Raw genomic sequence first — 22,022 nt, forward strand, 5'->3', positions numbered from 1 at the left:
TGGTCCAAAATTAGCACAAAGATAGAAAACATGACGTGATGATCACCCAGACACTTCTTCTACCATCTCAAACCAGAGATGCTATGGAGGGTGGCACTCAAAATAACCCAGAAGTTTTAGGCTTCCACTGAAGAAAACTGCAAGTCATGAATTAGCATTCACAGCTAGAGAGATGCAAGACATAAAAGTTATTGAAAAATATTAAAAACTGAGCAAAAATACCATGTGTAACGAAGGAAGGCTGGAAACAAGCCTGTCCTTGAAAAGCTGATCCCTAAGCTAGAAACCTGAAGCTTGCCTCCTGTTCTGGAATATAACTTTATGTGGATATACTTATTCTGAAATAAGAGCACTCAGATTCAATGAGAAGGGCACAGGAAAGCAGGCAGGACAGGGCTTTTACTGAGATAAAAAGTGCTCCAGGTTGTTAAATATTGAACTTTGTTGCCTTTGGTAAATTTTAGGTATTGTTGAGCTCAATCCATTCAAAAATACTGGGAATCTATGGTCACCATATGCCACTCCACTGAAAAATCTAATCCCATTTAGGGGTCCAAGACACATTACAAGGCAGTTACTAATCACAGTAATCACAGACACAGTTACTAATCATCGCCCTAAGGCAAGAGATTAGAGATGGATCTATACCCTTTTCTATGTTTTATTTCACTTATAATGTGCCCTCTGTGACATGTGTCACATTAATACAGGCTGGTATTTCAGTACTTGCAATTTTTTAATGGTCTTCATATCTAAGTCAAGTTTGGGGTGGTTTTTTTTTTTGGTTGGTTGGTTGGCTTTTTTAGGGTTTTTGTTTTGTGGGGTTTTTTATTGAGGGGAATAGGGAGGGGGGAATCAGTGTTAGGTGTTTTTACTTCTTACAGGCTGCCTTGTTTGAGGCATTTGGAGGCAGCTAAACTGTAGCAGTAGTGCTAGTCATTAGATCTCTCTAGTTCCCCTTACTATTCTGGTTAAAATTTTGCTGCCACCCTGAACGGGCACATCTCATACCAATAACCCACACAGTAAATCTCTCCCCACCCTTCACTATATCTGGCCACATCTAAGTGCAGAGCTGCTGGGATCCAGCTCATAGAGGTAGGATTGTCAGTATTGTTTTCTGCCATATGTGATATTGTTTCTTTGCACTCCTTTACATGAGTGGAATTATTGCATTTATTTCCATAGCCCCCAAATAAGACATCTCTAGTTATATTCTGTATAACCTCCCTGCCACATAAGAAGTGAGAGCAAAATAGAAAATTAGAACAAGCACTTTCACAACACAAGACTGCCTTATTGAGAAAGCTCTATCTCAGTATGGCTCTTGGACTTCAGATTCCTAAGCACAGGGATATACAGCCTGAGACAGCAGGAGGAAATACTAATTCATGTGTTAAAAACCAAAAGTTTTGGAAAGGAAGCATGCAGTATTGCTGATAGACTCTTCTTCAGAATAATCAGGATGCTGTTCCTCTCTCCTACCCTGACCAGCCATTCCCTGCTGCAAAAATTTTGTAATCAGAGCCACATAAAACCAGGCACTATAAGGCTGCAATCTATTCTGCTGAACATTATCAATCTTTCTTAACATAATATCAGAACAATGTTAGCTGTTAATAAAAATGTCTTGGTTTGAAAGGATTCCTTGGAGCTGAATCAAGCACTCATTCATAAGGACCAGAGTGACCAAGAGAAGGCCATCAGAATAATTTGTCCACTGGTAGATTCAAGACAAAACACTAATTTACCAACAGTTAGATAAGATTTTTCATTGTGATGCCTCCTCTGCATATTATTGAGGAACATGTAGTTCTTTCCACTTTACATTGTAGTTTTCCCTCAAGGATGCAGTTAAACTGGCATTTAATTTTGACTGTAAGCTACAGGCTAAGAAGCCTCCATTGCTTCTGTTGTAGTGTCTTGGTTTTATCTTATCAGTGTAAAGTCTTGTCAGTCCAAAGCATAGTTAAAGAGAACTCAACCACATCTTGCTCATGCCCACATGTCATTTGCCCTGATCACTTATCCAAAAGTAATATTTCTACAGATTTTGACTGCTTTTACTGTAATTACTTAACTGGTGACTTTATGTTCTACACAGCAACCAAATGACAACATACCTGCACTGGGTATATCTTAAGGAGTTTCCTAAAAACACTAAAGCCCTTCAGAGAAATGAGGCTAGAGGGAAGAACATGTTCACAAGGGCACAGCACTCAGTACACATTTGCCTAAAAGACAACCCAGTTAGTCTCCAAACCCTTTTATATGCATCTAAAAAGTCCTTTGGAAGATTCAGATCCCCTGGACAGCTGCAATAAATCTCAAGATCTAATCATGCTAGGAAAAATAAAGTCACAGAACCATTCAATCAGAAAAGGATCTCAGAGCATCTCTGGCCAGACTCCCATTCAAAGCAGCTTCAGGAATGAATACAGACAAGGTTTATCAGGGCTTTTCCAGGTTCAGAAATCTTCCAAGGCTGGTCATACAGATTCTTCTCAAATTCTGTTCCACTGCTTCATTATGCTCAGACTGACCCCCCCAATGACCTTGAAGGCCTCTGCCAGTTTAATTCATTCTTTCCTTTACTGGGCAACCCAAAAATAGATAAAGTAATCAGCTGCTCATTAGCATAGTAATATCTGCTATTACACTCAAATATAGTGTACACTGTAATTGCCTACAAGCAAGAATATCGCTGTACAAAGTTAGCATGCACCAATATACTAGCTGCAGGTATGCAATTTTTTATTTCATTTTCAACTGTTTTTAAACCTTTCAATCTCATTACATCTGAGTTACAGTAATATTTTAAACATTTCTGAACAAATTAAGCAGGCTACAAATTTAAATCAAGTATCCTAAGTGAGTATTTCTTGATGCTTCATGGACAATAGCTCAAGCCTCCATTGTGCTGAAGTTTATGCAGACTTCTAGATCAGCATAAAAGGAGAACAGAACCTATAAAAAGTCCCATAAAAAAAATCCAAAACAAAATAAGGAGATTATTAGTACAAACCAAAGAGGGCAAACCTTGCAGAGCAATAACACTGATGTCTATTATCGAGATAAGATTGATTAGCTGCTTACTCTAAGTACCATCCAATGCACCAATATGTGATTCACAATAGAAGCACATTTTTTCTGAAAATAGTAAGGAAATAAGATGGTCAGACAAAGCCTGCCATCTTTGTCCTAATAATACTTCACACCCACGTCAGAAAGTTTTTTAAATATAATCTGGTAAAGGAACTGGTTAGAAACAACTATGTGTCCCACCAGGAGAAAAAAAAAAAAAAAAAAAAAGCAAGGAAAATGCATTGCAATTTAGAAAGCGATTAATAAATATGATCGAAACAACAGTGTTGTTACACACATCGTTAAGTGGTTTCTCTACAAACAGGACATGGAGAAATCAGAACTTAATTCATTTTATTCACATTACATTTTATTCACATTAAAAAAAGTCTGATTAATTGTATATATTGCGAGGGAGGGATTAGCCACATACTTGATAATAATTTAGGGGCCAAACAGTTTTGATGGTGTATGGTACATCAAAGTTGTACGTGATGTCTTCTTCCTTTCATAAATTCTGGATTTTATACCTCCTCAATCTCAACTATTTCTCAGTGATGAGCAAGCCAAAATGTACATTATGCTATGTTAACTGAAAAGAGGCTTCAGCATGAAGTTTCATATCCTTATAAAAACTAGAAATGTTCTCAGTTTCAGTGTGTAAAGATCTCTCTTTCAGGTGCTGCCTACAACTTTACTACAACATCATGGCAAATTCAGTATCTTGCCACTTTCTAAAATGTAAATTTCATTCCTTGGGGAATACTTGAGGCAGATAAAAGCACAACAGACCTTTGCTGAAATAAATATAAACTGCACCTCATGGACAGAACAATATTAGTATTGCTTAGAGTGTCTCATGCAACATTTCCAGACAAACCTTCCACAAATCCATTACAAAAATTACAGGAAACAGTTGAACTTGTGGTGCAATACCTTACTAACACAGGAGTCTTTTGCACAGCTTTCTTTTCTACATGTGCATTTACTGTTTTAATTTGGAATTTTAGCAGATGCAATTTCAAAAATGATTAAAAAACAAATATTAAGGTATTAGGATCATCGTTTCAGGACAGGAATTGCACAGAATTACCAGAGTTGGAAAGGAGCTCTGGAGATCACCTAGTCCAATCCCCCCACAAAAACAGGATGCCCTAGAGCATATTACACAGGGCTGCATCCTGGTGGGTTCTGAATATCTCCAGAGAAGGGGACTCCAGGACCTCCCTGGGCAGCCTGTGTCAGTGACTTGTCACCCTCACAGTAAACAAGTTTTTTCTTATGTTTAAATGGAGCATTCTATGTTCCAGCTTGTGCTTGTTGCTCCTCTCCTGTCACTAGGAACTACTGAGAAGAGCCTGGCTCCATCTTCCTCATACTCACCATTTGGATACTTGTAGACACTAACAAAGTCTTCCCTCAGCCTTCTCTTCTCCAGGTTACAGTCCCAGATCTCTCATGAGATAGAGATCATCCTCATGAGAGAGATGCCCCAATCATCTTTGCTGCCCTCCACTGGACTCCATCCAGTAGTTCCCTGTCTCTCTTGAACAGGGAAGCCCAGAACTGGATGCACTATTCCAGCTGAGGCCTCACCAGAGCAGAGTAGAGGGGTAGAATGACCTCCCTTGACCTACTGGCCAAACCCTGCTTTATGCAGCCCAGGATTCCATTGACCTTCCTGGCAATCAGGGCACACTGCTGGTTCATGGATAATTTCCTAACAAAACCCCCAGATCCTTCTACTCCAAACTACTTTCCAGCAGGTCCACCTGTTCTGGTGCTTGGGGTTCTTCCTGCCCAGTGCAGGGCCCTACCCTTGCTCTTATTGAACCTCATCAGGCTTTTCTCTGCCCATCTCTTCAGCCTGTCCAGGTCACACTGGATGGCACAAGCCCTCTGGAGTGTCAGCCACCCCTCCCAGCTTTCTTTCATCAGCAAACTTGCTCACCCAGGGCACTGATCAACAATTTGAACAAGACCAGACCGAGTACTGACCCCTGGGGGACAGGTGGGAGAAGGTCTCTATGTCTTTCTGCTGGTCTTCCTGCAATAAATTTTTGCTTTTAAATACAATTTAGTTTCAATCAAATTTGACAGAGTTACAAAAATATGAAAGATAATGAAGTCTGTATCAGAGGAAGGAAAAAAACTGGCACTATAGAGCACCTAGAGATATAAGGAAAAAAAGTCAAATCATTGCTGGCAAAAGAAGTAAAACAACAAATGAAACATTTTTACAGGACTGCATTCTTCTGTTCTTTCATAAAACAGTTTGATTTTTGTTCTACAGCAGAATCTTTCATTTTTGGCTTCTTGCTTCCATAGTTTGACAAGTAGCAATTTTCCTTGCAGTCTCAGTTACTCTGTCACATGGTTTCTTTTTGGTTAGAATGAAGTGTAAACTGTGAGAGGTGAGAACTTCAACTTGATTTTCCTGAGTGGTGGACCAGACCCTTCATTTCTGGTAGCCTGGTCCCAAACCTCAAAGGAAAATATAATTACCTGGTTCCAACACATACAAAAGCTATATTCACAATATTAGAGTGTTATTAAGCCTGAAGATACCAAGTAAAGCAGCCAGGATAAGTCTACATTTTTATGCTGTTACCTTTACACAAGAAATCTAACCCACACATTCATTTACCTCTTTACATATCTGTAGCCACATGCTGAATCAAATAAAAGGACTAGATTTAAAATAAATTTAAAAAAAAAATTAAAATGGGCTTTTATATACCTGCTGACTTAAAAATTTTGGTCACAATTTCCCCTTATTTATTTTGACAAGCTTTTCTACGTTCAAAATTCACAACAAAAATGTTGGAAGACACCTTTGGAAACTTACCTTTGGTAATGGTTTTAATGAAAGGGAAAAAGCTGAGTACATATATAGTAGCTGAAAAGAGTGAAAGGTGAAAGTTTTTCTGCAAACCTGGCCTCTATTTTTCTGGAGTTGAGTGTCCAATAAAAGAGTTAATTCTATTTTTCACTGAATGCCAATCCAGAAGCAGCCTGATTTATTTTATTTATTTATTCTATCAAATAGAATAAAACAACACACTCCTGAACACAAGAGCAAAAACACAGACTCAGAAAATTTGGTACTAAATCTTGAAGTAAAAATTCAGCAAAATGCTTCAGACATATTGGTGACAGAACATTTTGCTTCCTTTTTAATTAAAAGTAGAAAAAAAAAATCACACCATCAAGACAAACATCACTTTCAACATTCTCAGGAAGGAGTTAAATGAAAATGTTTCTAGCTAATGACAGGTTTAAGGATACTTTTAAAGAGTAACAGTTGATTCCTCAAAAGTGAAGGAATTTCTGAGAAGAAGTCCAATATTTTTAGAGCACAAGTCATGAAACTTCAGCACAGCACTTTATTCTAGCCTTGTCCTCTGCAGTGGTAAGGTAAGGTCCCACAGGCACTTTGGTGGCACCCAGATTTTGGCACTGCAGTGTCATTAAGTCTGAATAAATCATTGAAATTTATATCTATGCTTAAAATCATGCTTATGCTTATTCCTTAATAAAGTCACAATGAACAGAGTATTACCAATGTGCTTTTAAAAGACAGTTCATATTATAAATTATTTTGCCTTCTACATCTTTTTTATCTTAACATCATTATGATGCATTGAAAGCATACAGTACTTTAGCAGCCTTGATGTATTAAACTGCCCTCGTAAATTGTATGAAAATGGCTTTGTTAAGCATTACTAATACAGTATAATACTGATAATGCCTAATGATAGGTGATAGCCTGAATCAGAAATGCTTTTCTAAACATGTTAGAATTGGTTTTTAGCATTGGATGTTCTGGTCTCACAAGACACTCCTGTGCTAAGGCAATCAGTGGAAATGAGCAATTGGCCTGAAAATTACAGTACGAGAAATCTTGTTGGTTTTTTTCCCCCCTCCACTGTCTTTTCATTATGCCTTTTCAAACTCTATAAAAACAGCTTAAAGTGAAAATTCACAACTAGAAGAAGCTGAACATCAGGAAAAAATTCCCAGAATTAAACAGAAGTCATTTTAATTCCAAGAGATCTGATACTTAAGAAGAATTACATAAAAAGAACTCATCTTTTCAAACTTTGATTTTAGAACATGTTCAGCAGTTCTTCCATGCAAGTCAGACTTAAACTCATGAAACGTATCCTTTGCAATGGACACAATCTCCACCAACCTTAGCTGTGGCACTGAACTTGTGCCACTATTCCTTCTTTCTAAGATCCATGTAAAAATATTGACATGTAACATAATGTGGAATAAATGATGGTGGGTTAAGAAAAAGGTTGGAGAATTCTTTTTCTAAACCAAAACCAGTTTGAGACTCTTACTTTCAAACAGTTAAACCACATATTCCAAGCAAGTTCTGAGACATACTGCATGTACCACAAGCAGTACTAGAAGGTAATGTTATCACCACATTGCAGAGATTTATGGAATTGCTTATTTATTGTTTTCAGCCTCCTCAGGAGCTTTGTTTGATACCCATTTTCTGTACCACCATACAAAGAATACAGGCTGCTATGGGCATCCACATTAAGATAAGACTTTGAGTTTAACTATTTATGCCAAATCTAAAATTTAATTTTTAATTACCAAATTAAGCCCATTCTCCCTAGTTTTCCTTCTCAGAACAGATGCACAGTGCATCTACTCTGCATGCTGACAGGTTTTTGGCTGCTTGTAATCCTGAAAATATTGATCAGTTAAAAATATTCGGATGCTTGCATCCCTCGAATATGCTTACCACAGCCTTTCTTCCTGGTCAGCTAGGAGAGCACCAGCAATTTTTTTTATAATGATAAATGACCCTCATAGACAGGTCACTCTTTTTTACCTAAAGCCACAATTTGCTCCTTCCTTTAGGTCACAACCTGATTTTTCAGGGTGACAGATTTATTACTTTCTTTGTGCGCTAAAAAACAAATCACCAACAATTGCTCGAAATACAGTCCTGTCACAATAACTTTGAGCACTTCCCAGTCAGAATGATGCAACACAAGGGTTTTTTTCCTGTTTTCAGTGCAGCAAAATCACTTGTACATCACTGTATCAACAAAATCACTGTACAACACAGCTTTTGCAGAGGCTCATTTCATTTCGAATAACATGTCCAGACTATTTCCCAAAGAGTAAAATATTAAAACATTATTAAAAGTAACATCAAATGTTTCATAATAACTGATGTCACTTTTTTTCAACTAAGGGTCATGAAAAAGCAACTTCAGTCTGGTATGACTGTGGTCCCAAGGAGACTTTTGGGGAAATAGTAAAAATGTTTGCCAGAAAAAAAGTGAGCTAAAATACCTGGACCACTGGGTCAACCAAGGCCCATTCTCCAGTGAAAGCTGCTCTTTTAGTTTCCTCACAATGTCTCAAGAAAGAATTTTTTTCTGATGGCTATGAATAACACAATAGTCTTGAGATGCTGGTCCCATGCAGTGTCACAGAAACAAAGACCTCATTTGAATTTGAGTAAAACCCAAATCCTCAGTCTTTAAAACCTTGGTCCAGCAGCAGTGGGAAACTCCATATGACTCAAATGGAGGAGCAGAGGAGTACTCAGACAGAACTGAATGGGGCTTGGTGCCAACTTGTCCCCTGAAATTCCATAGGACTCTGCACTGACATTCCATGAGCATGACTGGAAGATAAGTACCACACCAGGCAACCCAAAGTCTTAATAACCCTGGAGCAGGGAGTCCTGACAAGACTCTGCCAACATCATCTGCCAGTACAAGAAGAAAGAGACATTCAGGGTCCACACTACTCTGGTGCAAAATGTTTCTGTATATATTCACCACACTAACAGCTTTTAATTTATACTCACCCACAAAATATTAAGTCTTGCAAAGTTAACTATGTTTGGAGGTGTTGCGGGAAGAGCCTTTCTTGCTCCGGAGGCTCGATGAGCTGCTGGCCTCTCCATTGCCTCACACCACAGTGAGCTGAGCTGGGCTCTGTGGCTGTGTGTCCCACCTTTATTGGCCCCCTGGTAATAGGGGCCTGCCCTAACCAGGCTCAGGTGGACTCACACCCACTCTTTGGCAACTTGAGGTACCTGGTTTATCTTGTTTCTCTACATGGAGGTTTATGTATCTTAGAGGAATATGGGAAATGGGCAGGAAGCAAGCCAGTGAATAGCCAAGATGAGAAGTTTTGGACCAAATATACCAAGTAGACCAGCTGTGACACAAATACTTGTTACAGCAATTCCACTATCTTGTGAGAATCTTATTTAAAGGACAAAAAAAGACCTGAACTACAAAGCTGTGTGCCATTTATTATGAAAATTGTAATTTTCAGAAGAAAAATGTCTCTTGGAGTCTCATATCCATAGTGGTCTTCCAGATGAAGACATCAAACTACAATCAAAAAAGACTAAGTCATCTTCCCATTGCATTTGGACTTGGTAAAGCACTGAGTCACTTCATGACTTGTCCCATTCAAAAACGAAAGCAAGATAACACTTGCTTTTACCTTTATGTCTTCAGATCATAAAAACCTCTGAGCAAATACTAATATTCATCATGCATACTAATAGCTAGCAGAACAGGGATACAGATCGGTTTGGATGCCCACCTGATAGTTCTATACAACCAAAACCCACAAATAGGACAGTATAGGCAGGCATGTATCTCTGTTTTCTTATTATTGCAAATAAATTAAATTTTATCAACTTCTTCATGAATCTGCTACAAAGAACAGTTTTTATTATATTTCTCAGAGGTTTGCAACATTCGGTCATATAAGATTCTTTGTTTGCTTTCAGGATCCCTTTAATGTGATGCTGATAAAAGTGGTTGCTTTGTGAAGGAAAGCACTAAAACATTTTTTAGGTAAAAACAGTTATAAAATGTTAAAATCATTCCAAAATACATAACTCAGCACAGCTGAAATTCTATAGTGCTGCAACTGAACTCCAACCTTATAACCCTCACACAGACAAAACTCCCACTGAGTCTGAAGTGTTTTCCCATGTAAAGACAGAGGTACATTTTAACACAGAGTATATTTTACAGTCTGTAAATTCCCAAGACTGGTCTCTCCAAACTTCTTATTTTACATAGCTACAAATCCTGATTAGTTCAGTCCTTTAACTCATTAAAATATACCTTTTACTGAGCTACTGTCCTTATACTATGCAATGTTTGTAATATTATGCCATTAAACACACACACTGTAAACACACTCTGCTGGTTGATGCATAATTTAAGAGAACAGCTTTTGATAACCTGTATGTAGCTCTGCAGAGTTCAGAGGTAACAAATACAAGCACAAGGAAACAAATGAAACAGAACTATTTCATTTAGAGACCAGTGCATACTTTGGAATAATTGCCAAAGATGACACTGGAGTGAGCAGCATAGCTGAAACATTTGTAAAAAAAGACTCTGCAGGAGCAAGTGATAAGAGGAGTAAATCAAGCATTGAGAAGTACAGAGATAAAGCAATAAAGTGAGATTGGGGGGTGAGGCGGGAGCTTCTTAGGGTAAAAGCCATGCTTGTGTGTCTGAATATGGATGCCATTAGAAGTCCTGAGCTAGTTCCTGAGCTAGAAAGTCCTGATTTTCAGTGAATAACTGACATTGTGTCCCAGTCTTCTGGGCAAAAATAGACAAAAAAAACTGCACGTGATCTGGGTGGCTCTATCTGAGCTTTACATGTACATGGGGATCCCAAGGTGTCTCAAGATCTGGATATAATGCTCACTTTGTCCTATTATTTATTTGAAATGTAGTTGTTTGCAAACATGGCCCTTTCTTGCCATTTCACAGCAGCTTTCCCTACTCCTGAGCTTTACCATGCACATAGTTTGCAGTATATACAAGCACTACCTAGTTGCTTTTAAGGATTTTAAATTGCCCTCCCAGCTGCAGTCTGGTACAAACACATGGCTGCCTCCAGCTGGCAACCCTCCATTTCAGAAGAGGCACATAATGAACACAAATTGTTTCTATTTCTCCCTGATGAGAATTTATCTTCCCCAAGATGTCTTCAATAAAACAAATAAAATCATACAGCCCTAAGATACACACGATTTGCACTAACTTCCATGAAGTCTGCGTAAGAGGAGCATGGGCTTGACATATTAATGTTCAGTAACATTTACATCCATCAAGCTAGCAACACACACACCATACTTACACTCTTTACATGAGAATACAGGTGATAAGTAGCCTTTTTTAAGGCTACTTATCTTTACTGATATGATGAAGAAAGACTATTTTCTCCAAGATGCTTTTTGTATTGTTGAAAGAAATTACTACCTTTTCAAACCTATCCTCTGAAAGAAAAGAACATAAAGTTGGTGATCATTAGCCAGCTTTATTCTATTTACTGAGATAAAGGTTTATAGCTCTGATATGAGACAAAATTCTCTCAAGACAGCTCACACTAACCTTTTAGCACAGAAAGTATCAAGGTACTAAAAGATGCTGTCCTTCTCCACAACAGCTGCCACAGAATAGAGAGGCTGACAATGCAGGATAGAGAGGCTGACAAAAGGAGCAAAAGATACTGAATTTTGCTCTGTTGTTTCAGTTTATTGTCACTGGGTTGTAGAACATTCCTCCTGGCAGAAAACATTTTTTTGCAGGCTGTAGCAAGACAAGAAGTTAAATCTGCTGCTTTAATTTAATCTGCCTTGCCCACATTTTTACAGGTCACATGCTGTGACTAAATTTCTTTCACTTCTCACTACCTGAAAGGGCAAAAAAAGGGTCCGTTTACTAAACTTCTAATTTTTCCTTTACTTCCCATCAGAGTAGCACGTGAACACCTAAACAAGATGCTTTAAACCAGAAAGTAAACAAAGCTTCCCACCTAAAGTCATCACAAGGAGAAAACCAAATCACTTGCAAGCTAGTTTGAACAGACAAAAGTGTAGGGAAGTGCTGCTCACCAGAGTTGTGAACAAGCATCTCAAAAGCTCATCTGTCAGGCCCTCCCATGATTACAAGCTGGAATGTGCCCATTAGACTCAGAGCAAAATAAAATTCATCCTGTTGTACCAACACAGGGGAAATGCTAAATTCTCTTACATCGTGCCAGCCAGCACAGCTGCTAGAACAAAAGTTAACGTTCAGAACAGAAAATCACCTCATTTTGAACATAGCTGTTGCTGAGCCAGAGGGACAGACAGACAAGGAGAGAGTAGCCTGGTCCCACTTGTGCTCTGGGTGAAGCAAACTGGGTCTGCTAATCCAGATTAAATAAATTAATGCCACTACATGTATGGGCAAATTTAAAACCAGATTTTCCCTCAGCTAAACTTGCTTTGTAGAATTTCAGGAATAAACCAATGTAAGCAGAAATAACCCTTAGGAACTGTGTATACACAGGCTCTTGCCAGCTTAACTTGCTTAAATTGAAATCTTGGAAAGTAGTGGCATCAGAGGAGAGAAAAGTGCAACCACAGAAACCTAGGGGCAAGAATGATTCTGTTGGCACAGTTACAGTTTTGTTTGTTCCTAGTAAGCCTTCCCCAATGTTTCTGTTTTTTCCTGTTGACTCTGATTGAGATCACTTCCTTGTAAGGGTGGCTTTGTGCCTCTTTAGAAATTTAAGACAGACAAGGAAGTGACTGGTTAGAGAAGTCTGGCAGCCAGAATCTTGGGCTTCCCTCCTTGACTTGGCTTACACATCACTAAGTTGTTGATAGTCTTTGCTCACATCTTCCCTTCCTATTACAATGCTTTTTCCAGTTTAATTAAATGTTTACCAATCTGCATGTGATCTTCAAATCAAGGCCCAAAGAGTATTACAATAACTTGAGATCAGCAACAACAAAGATTTGTCTCAGTTTACCTGTTTCAACCAAAAATGTCTTTGGGACAGAACAAAATTCTGTTCACCTCAGTTTAGTTACACTGGAGAAAGGACCAACACATTAATACCACAGATTCCTGAACCATGTTTTTTAACTGCACATTTTGCTGCATTTAATGTAAAACAGGCACTTCTGTGTGTCTGCAACAATCCTTGCAACAGATTCTCAAACAAATGTTTTCAATTTGATTTTCATTTAGATTCTCGGTTTTGATTATGCGCACAGGGATACCTAATGCTTAATTCACAATGCCTGAGAACAGCTCAGCTGCAGAGAATGAACCAGACATTTTCACCCATCAATATTAGCTGCTACTTTTAGCTAAAGCACACATTTCTGGCACTGCAAATCACCAGAAGTCAGCAGGACCCACAATTCGATTGCACAAGACACCTACATGTGTCCTGCTGAGCAAATCCCAGCAGAGAGAACCCCTGAATGAAAACAGTAGCAGATTGAAATGTCTGCATGCACAAGATGAGGCAGCTTTATCAGGGGAGAAAGGTTTTGGCAGAACATCTCAGAGAATATCACTTCCTCCTCACCCCCAACTTTTGAATGGCCACCCATTAAGGGCCTCAGTCAGAAATTACTGATCTCGGTAAACTTAGAAACAAAGAATCACTCTGCCATGAAGGATCAAACCACTCTGGATACTGAACCATCACACATATGCTGTTGGCTTTATGCACTTACAGGACAGTTACCATGGCTCAGACACAATTGCTTGTATCTGAAGTGATGCAGTCATATATACACATGAGAATTTAGAGTTTTGGCTTTAAATAAGAGGTCTAAAATTCAAGTTCATTGCACAGAACTTTAACTCTTGAGATGCTGCTCAACTTAATCAAGCTAAGACAGACTGTTCTTTCTATACCTAAAGCACTAGTCTGACACTGATTCCTTTCACATGGATTCTTTCTAGCTTTTGCCATCTCCTCACCAGTTACTGAGAAGGAATATCCATTTCCCCAAGTAATATTTACCCCCTTAACTGTTACCCTCTCAGCCTCTTCTTGCTTACAGAGGATGTGTGCATGCTCTCAATACAAGTGAGAGAGCTTCATTAGAATAACCAGATAAAATGGATGTTATTTAATGAACAAAACCTCTAAGATGGTCCTTTTCCATACCTTGAATTGCACTAGTTGTGCAGCCCATTATAATGTGACGTTTGGTTTTGTTCTTGGGTCTTTGAACTTCTTCTCACCCTCCACATCAGGTCAGTAAAGCACTGAAAAACTTCATATTGGGTAGCCCTCTTTCTGTGTTTTACCTCCTTAAATCTTCCGTTCTCATCTCTTGGCAAAATCCATTTAAACAGGGCTCACAAGTTAATGGTTAAACTTGTTGTTTGTAGTACCATTAATATAGGTCAACCAGCACAATAGTTACAACTGCTGAGAAGGAAGGTACATAAAGACACAGTAAGCAGTTCAGGACCTTATTACAACACATCTATCAAATGCAGGGGTACAAACAATGTGCCTGATTCATCAAAAAGATAACTTCTGCTGACAGTACACACTGTTCCCTGGAGTCTCTTACGCATAGCTCAAAAATTAAAATTGGAAATGTAAACTACACAGACACATTCTTGCAAATGTGAGTACATTTCAGCACAGTGAGCATTTCTATGCAAAATTCCAGATTTAGGGAGTGGGATGAATTCAGCTCCCATTTGCATCACAGAGCACAAAAAAAAGCAGCAACAACTATGCCTTTACTCTACAATTTCTCTCCTTTAACCAAGAGAAGAATTTGTCCCACCAGTCCCTAGGACACATGTTTTTTCACCATGGGATGCATATGCATAATGCCTACAAGAGGATTACCTTATGCTTTATTCAAGAATAATCAAAAGGACAGATCTCTATACCTCAAAAGGTGAGTATTTCAGGAATTCTGACAGTAAGTATTTTTTCAAACCTAATGGCAACTTAAAGCTTTATAACATGGCTTACTTATGCCTGGCACCAGTCATTTTCTGTTTGCTAGTTCAAATAGACATCATTCCTAGTTTGGGTACCAAGTTCCCCAGCCAAGGGTCCAGAACTGAAGTATCCAGATAGTCTGCTGAAGCCAGAGCAGAAGAATAGGCAGGCCCCAAGTCTCACAGAGCCTACCAGACATGTCACTGAGACACCTTACTCTTTTTGTAAGTATTTGAATTATGATAGCATGTAGAGGCATCAATTAAGTTTTCAGCGTGAAGTGCATCCCCCACCCCATCAAAATCAAACATGATAAAGCTGCCTTTTCTGACAAATCATTTTGAAAGTTGGAAAATCTTTTCATTTTCTCCTCTTTTAAACTAAAATACTTCTGAAATCCTTTTGCCTTACTCTATTCATTAGAAAACTCTATTCAGGCCGAAGATCTAGCAGCTGTAATTTCAAGATGATCAGTTTGACTTTTGTTAATCTGGTGTGGAGGGGTGAAATTGAACTAAGCAGAAAATTTCACTGTGTGTACCAAAACACAGAACTGATACCAGAAAAGCAGAAGGCATTGCATATTCGAGTTATAATGTACCAAAGATTTTCTTTCAGACTATTGTTTTTTCACTGGTAAAAATTAAAGTCAATTATCTTTCATTTATCTCACCAGTGCAATATTTTGCATTTCTGTGGTACCTGTTATCTCTTATTTCAATGCACCCTACAAACCTTCAACTAGGATCTTCAGCAAGTTTGAAACAGCACAGGTCAATACTGACTCCAGCAAAACTCTCTTGATTCATGCTGCCTGAGGAATGGTTCACAGCCCTTTATGCAGACAGAGAAGGGACATGTAACACAGTAAATTAAGAGATTAAAACACAGTAGGTCTCAGGTGTAATACCACTTATATTTTACGAGATAAAAGCATCCTGTGGAATCATGATTTTGAACACTGCTTAAAGCTCACCAAAAGTATTCTAACCACCTCATGCATGCTATACACTGTTATGCATGTCTCATCTGAGGTGTCTTCCAGTAAAAGTTACACAATTTAAACTGCATTTTTAACACTTTACAATTAACTAGAGAATATGTTAATAGACACTATATAATAAAGACACAGTAAATGACTACTCTGCCTTCTCATTATACACTTCCTGGTAGGGAAGCCCCTCAGGACATCCTTGGATTATAAAACTGTTAGCTTCAACAAAAATACCAGCATGATAAAGGTATTTTTATGCATTCATCTGGATGTTTTTTTCTAATCCATATTACAGGACATCTCTAATAGCTTCATATGTTGCACTTCCCTCACTAGGATGAAATGTGTTTCACTTTAGCACAGATGTACAGGAAACCCTGCTAAGGAATAACTCCTCCCCATTAACAGAGCTGAATCCTTTTTGTGCAGAAACTGCTTATGTTAAGGAAAACAGTATTGCCTCACACTATTGTTTTTATGAACTTTAACGAGGATTTAATTCAAATCATTAGATAAAATAAAAAGAAAAAATAAAGGAACACATTAAAAAAAGCTGTCCACAAAAAATTATAAGAAATAGTGGAGTCCACAGAACATGATGAAACTGCCTGTAAAAATACATGTGACAGTGGGAGTAAGGCTTCCCTAGGTACTTAAGGGATCTCTCTGCCCAGTCATCCAAGAAGCACAAGGTGGAGTTATGCCTTGCTGATGTTCAGATTTCTAAGGGAAGAAGGAAAGAATTTGGTCTTCTCCCACCCCCCTCTACTGTTTCAGCTTAAGATACCCACTGAATTTCAGCTAACAGCACTTCATCCTGCTTAAAATGGGGAATTGACAAGACACTTATAAATCCAATAGAAACTGTAAATCAGCCAAACTAGTTGTATTAGCCTCATTTCACTGAATTTCCCCTTCTATTATTGTGACTTTCTTGTTTAGGCAGCTTTAGGATGGATATAAATAAAGATGTGATGTTGCTAAACTGAATATTAAACACTAAATCAGTACAATTCAGCATTCCAATGCACTTCCATTGAGTTAGTCAGGACAACAACAATTCACCTTGTTTTCTACTAAAATGCCAATAAAAACCACATCTGCCAATAATGTAACCCTAATTCAATATCACACTTTCGTGAAACTGGTGCAAATGTCTGCAAACCACTAGGTCTTAAAAAAACCATTAATATATCTAATCTGTGAATCTGGGTATCCATTTGTGAAGCAGGTGGAAGACCCAGGAAACATGACACTTGTTGCAAAGAAGTGTAGACTGCATTTGTGGTGTCTTATCTAAGAGCACATTCACACCATGTGGGAAGGGTACCGAAGAGGTCTCATCTCCCAGGTTATGTATTTTATATTAAGGATTCTTCTCTTGAGTGGCATGCTTGAAAAGTGATAACCCAGTCAGAAAACTACAAGAAGCAAACTCTCCTTTACAACACTTTGGTAACCTGGTAGAACAATTGGGCCTTTGTGCTTTGGAGTGACTCTGGGACTATATCATATCATCACAGTGATTCAAAATTCACTAAATGGCTTCTCAGAACAATGGTATAAAAGCCATTGAGGCTTAAGGAGAATTACAAAGTACCATATATTGCAGACAGCTTTCAGCACTGTGGCTAATTAAATCAAATAAGACAAAGTGAGGATCACCTTATTCACTATCCAGCAACTCTGGTCTCTCTGTATTAAAGATGGTTCTTTTTATCTTTTTATGAAAGAAATCTTCAGGCTTAGAGGTTCAACCTGTGGAACTCTGCCAGGTCTCAGAGTTCCCCTGTGCACACAGATATTGCATGGAAGGCTCAAGTCTCTGGGACATTTCATTTTAACATGTTCAACTTGTATCTTCTATTCAGCTCATCTCAAAAATGGTTTGGCAGAATCAAAAACACAGCTGCAGAAATTCCAGGATTCTTACATTTTGGGCAGGTTGGTAAAATTGCAATATACTGAAGTGGGATCATAGTTATTTTTATAGCAATTGTGGCATAGAAGATGCTTCACTGATAAGATAAAATACCTCCTTGTAAAGACTGTATAGAACTCAGCCCCACAGATCTCTTCCGTATCTTATAGATATGCATTCACTTTTGATGTTATCAAAGTTACCTCCCATGTATGAGGTAGTCAGACATATTGACATGGCTGTCTGAACTAAAGACTTTCTCAAACAACCTTTTGCAATAAAGTCAGGATTAGCTTCAAATCCCATAAGAAGCTATTATAAAGCATCAGAGCTAAAGCTTTTTAGCATTTGCTGTGGTATTTGGGGGGCGGGTTGTTTGCCTTTTTAAGCAGAACGAGGCAGAACCACTGAGGCTGTAGCTTCAGAAACTGTTCTGCTCAAAGATAACTCCCTGCAACACAGGTTTTTCCTTGTTTTTCAGCACAGATCAGATCAGCCAGAAGTCCCTTATGTAGTCAGTGTAGTCAGATGGATTTAAGAACAGAAACAACATTGTGAATTGCAACTTTCCAGCAGGACAAGACCACCCAAATGCCATGCTGCAATTGAGACAAATGCTATCAAAAGTGGTAAGGAAAAATAGTACAAGCTCAAAACCTAAAAGCAATCCTATTCTTTGAAAGACTAAAGTGCAAGAGTACAGCTTTAGAATATTAACTTTGCATGCTATTTTAGTGTTGTATATAGAGAGTATTTAATGAACCTTTTTTTATATAAATTAATAATTCCTAGTAACAGCAGCAGTGCTCATACTGCAAGCAGCACAAAAGCCTAACTTGGAAACATTCTCAACATCTGCATTCCAGAAGGTTCTCAGTGCAGGTGCCAAGATAAGATTTCAGACATATATGGGAAACAGCAGCCAGAAGAAAGTTGTCCTCAACAGAAGACAGAGAAGGACAAGTAAAGAGAGAAAAATGAGATCAAAAGTCAAAAAGGAGGGGGAATAAGATCAGACAACATCAGAATGAAGAAGCAAGAGATAAAAATGCTTGCAGCTGAAGTAACAAAACGTGCTTTTATTAATGTTGTGGAAACATTTTAAGCTACAACAATTTCATTTGAATTCTGCTGAATTCTTGAGTACACTGATACTATAGGAGAAATTATACAAAAATTCTTGACTTCCTGCCAGAATCCTAGAGTCTGTTGCAAAATTACAGAATATTTTCCAAACTTTTGAAACTTCAAAACAATAAAGTCTCAGCTCTTGTCTCTTCCCAACCTTTTATAAAACTACAGTGTCAGTGACTTGAATAAAGCAGTTCTCACCAGGACAAGTTATGATAATATCCCAGTTCATTATTTCTTTTTATAAAGGAAATCATAGAACTGGTTTAAATCTCTACCAATTGAAGTCAGTGTTTCTCTACATTTGCCTAAGCACTGATCATGGTCAGAAAGAACTTCCACCCCATTCCATCCCTCCTCTGTCATTCAGTGTTTGTCATTTGTCTCAGTGTGCTTTGGGTAAATAATTGATCCAGCCCATTCATTTATTTTAAACTCTGATTAAACTCTGAAAATCATTGCAAAATAGTGTGTGGTTTATATTTTTGTGAAACTCTGATGCCTTTATGACAGAACTCTTTACTGCTTCTTGAGACACAAGGTAAGGATCAAGGAAAGTCACTTCCTTTTACAGCCAAATAGGAATGTCTGCACTGGCATCCTGCCTTCAGTGCCAGATGCAGAACTTGCCATGCTGTTAATATGAAATGAAAAATCAATAGTTATTCTTCCAGTCATTACCTCTCATCACCTGATGCACGAGTGTGAAACATGGCAACAAGTTAATGGTAACACAAGACATGAATTATTTTTCAGAAGCAGGCTTGAGCCACCCATCATACATGTCCCAGTCCTAACTTCTTATCTGGATTATCTCTCTGTCCCCTCTCCAGGTTCTAGGGAGAAGCTGAGAAGGGCTGTGTGCCCTCACAGGAATCACCTGATTTTGAGCTGGTGCGAGCTTTTACCTAGAAAGATCTTACAGAGATCAGTGCTGCCCTGTCCAGACACCACCACGGGGGAAGAGCATGTTCTTAGCTGCTTTTCATTATGAGCTGTATGGGCAAAATTTCTTCCCCTCTTATATATGAAAAAAAAATTCAAAACTCTTTATCTATAGTGAGAGCCTCAGAACAATCAGACTGCTGCCCTGTATTCTAACTGCAAAGCACACCCAAGTCCCCAGCAAGTCCCTGAGTTTCCTTATAGAAGTAGTTATTGCCCATTCTGAGGAAGGGATAAGGGAAGCACCTGCAAAAGTTGTTAGGGAACAGCAAGGGGCAGCTGCACACTAAGACGAGGCAAACTGGGGGCTAAAGCAACAGCAACACTGCTGGACTCACTGGTATAGCATAGTCCCTGGGCACAGGAGCTGATCAGGCAGAGTAGTGGCAGGTCCCACCAATGCTTCAGCATTGGGTGAAAGAAAAAAAATCAGCTAGGTCTAAAGTCAAACCAGGAAATCCAAAGAATAATTCAGGAACAGACCTCCCTTGAGCACAGCCTGGAGGAGAGGATGAGTCCTCCAGCTGGAGCTTGGGTGAGCCTGTAGCCCCATGGGTAGAGAGTGTGTGAATGGGGACCCAGGTGATCAGGGCCATTAAATCCTATTACTGACCTCAGGGGCCTGGAAAAAACTTTCTTTTTTTCTTTTTGTTTTTTTTTATTAACCTACTATTTCTCTATTAAATATCTATTACTGTGTATGTATATATATGTCATACAGTATTTTTCAAAGGTCTTGATGGGGTCTCCGTCTTAATTATTTACACTGTTGTCTGGAGCACTGAAAAGCATTTCAGTCTAATAGAAGGTTAAGCAGTGCAAGAGTAGTAGTGTTAGGATGAGAATAATGTGAGTTTACAATTAATAAGAGTACCTGAACATATATTTGTGTTTCCTAGTGTGGTAGAAGTACCCAGAAGCCCTAGTCTGATATAAAGAACTTGGTCTAGATGCTATACAAATTAAATGTTGAACAGGACCTACAGGTCTGCATGCAGTGTGATTAAGGTGTTCCCTGAAAGTCAGGGCTCCTCAGAAATCTCAGGTGCTACTGCTCTCCCCAGAAATAGAGACACCCTAATTCCAGGGCCATCAGCATTTTTTACTGTGGTCTAAACATATAAAATAAAATGAGTATGCTGTCTAACAAATTGTAGGCATATTGTATATAAAAATATTAATTAATATGTTATACTAATCTATTATTCATGTGACTGTACTAAGGGGACTATGCTTATGAAGGAATGAACTATTTCTCAGATCTTTAGTCTACTTGTTCTGTTTTTTAAGAGCTGCAATATTTATCAAGAGTGGTTCCTAAATGACTTAGAAGACAATGAAAAAAATGGGTTTCTTCAGTGTTATATATGCTTATAAAATACATCCATTAGACAAAATGTATTTTTTATTATGAAAATTATATATAAAGTATTGTCTGTAGTTCAGATTTCAGCATATGCCTTCAGAAAACCACCACCTTAAATTCTAAGTTGCCAAGAGAAAGACTACTGTTCTGTTTAATTATTAGTGCCATAAACCAGAGCAATATTTACCTGCCTACAATAGAGCTTAGGAAAATCTACTTATCTCTTTCCAGGTGCTACATTTCTCACAGTTATTAATAAAATTATCAGAAATCTTTATTTCTGAATGGCCTTTTAAACTTTTCTCTCCTGTCTAGTGTCCTTTCCATTGAAACCAACTTTGAAATTGGAAAAAATTTTCCACTTCTTCATTGGGATGACAGAAAGAAGTAGAAGTGCTCCTCTGCACCAGATCTGACCCATCACTTGAGCCCTTAGCCTTGATTCCTTGTGCCCTGAGCTGGAAGGTGGCCCACGGAGCATGCGTTACATGCTGTTCTGCAGTATGTCACCCTCTAGATACCCTTCTATTCCTGGTTCTATGAGGGAGTTCCAACAAGAACTCATCTGCTTAGACATGAAATGCTGCTCTGAAGTGCTTTCTGTCACCTCTCTTTCACCATACATCAGCATCCACCTGGCACTGATTCCATGGTCTCAAGCAAAGCAGGTGGGCAGTGGGCAGTGCAGGACACACACAGCTTGCTTCACAACTAGAAATTAGCCAGAAACTCATCACAACACTCAGGGTCTCTAAGGGTTTGTTTTCCTGAAGGAAAACTTCATATTTCCATCC

The 22,022-nt window shown here is 38.5% G+C and overlaps 1 long non-coding RNA gene across 1 annotated transcript in view; it reads right to left on the reverse strand.

The window, feature by feature from the left end:
* Positions 1-14,209, reverse strand: part of LOC115598699 — a 99,566-nt gene extending 85,357 nt beyond the window's left edge. The window contains exon 1 of the long non-coding RNA XR_003987842.1: positions 14,071-14,209. This is a non-coding gene — a long non-coding RNA (uncharacterized LOC115598699). The remainder of the gene's footprint in view (positions 1-14,070) is intronic.
* Positions 14,210-22,022: the final 7,813 nt, after the last annotated feature.

The sequence above is a fragment of the Calypte anna genome, chromosome 8, assembly GCF_003957555.1.
Source record: "Calypte anna isolate BGI_N300 chromosome 8, bCalAnn1_v1.p, whole genome shotgun sequence".
Classification (NCBI taxonomy): Eukaryota; Metazoa; Chordata; class Aves; order Apodiformes; family Trochilidae; genus Calypte; species Calypte anna.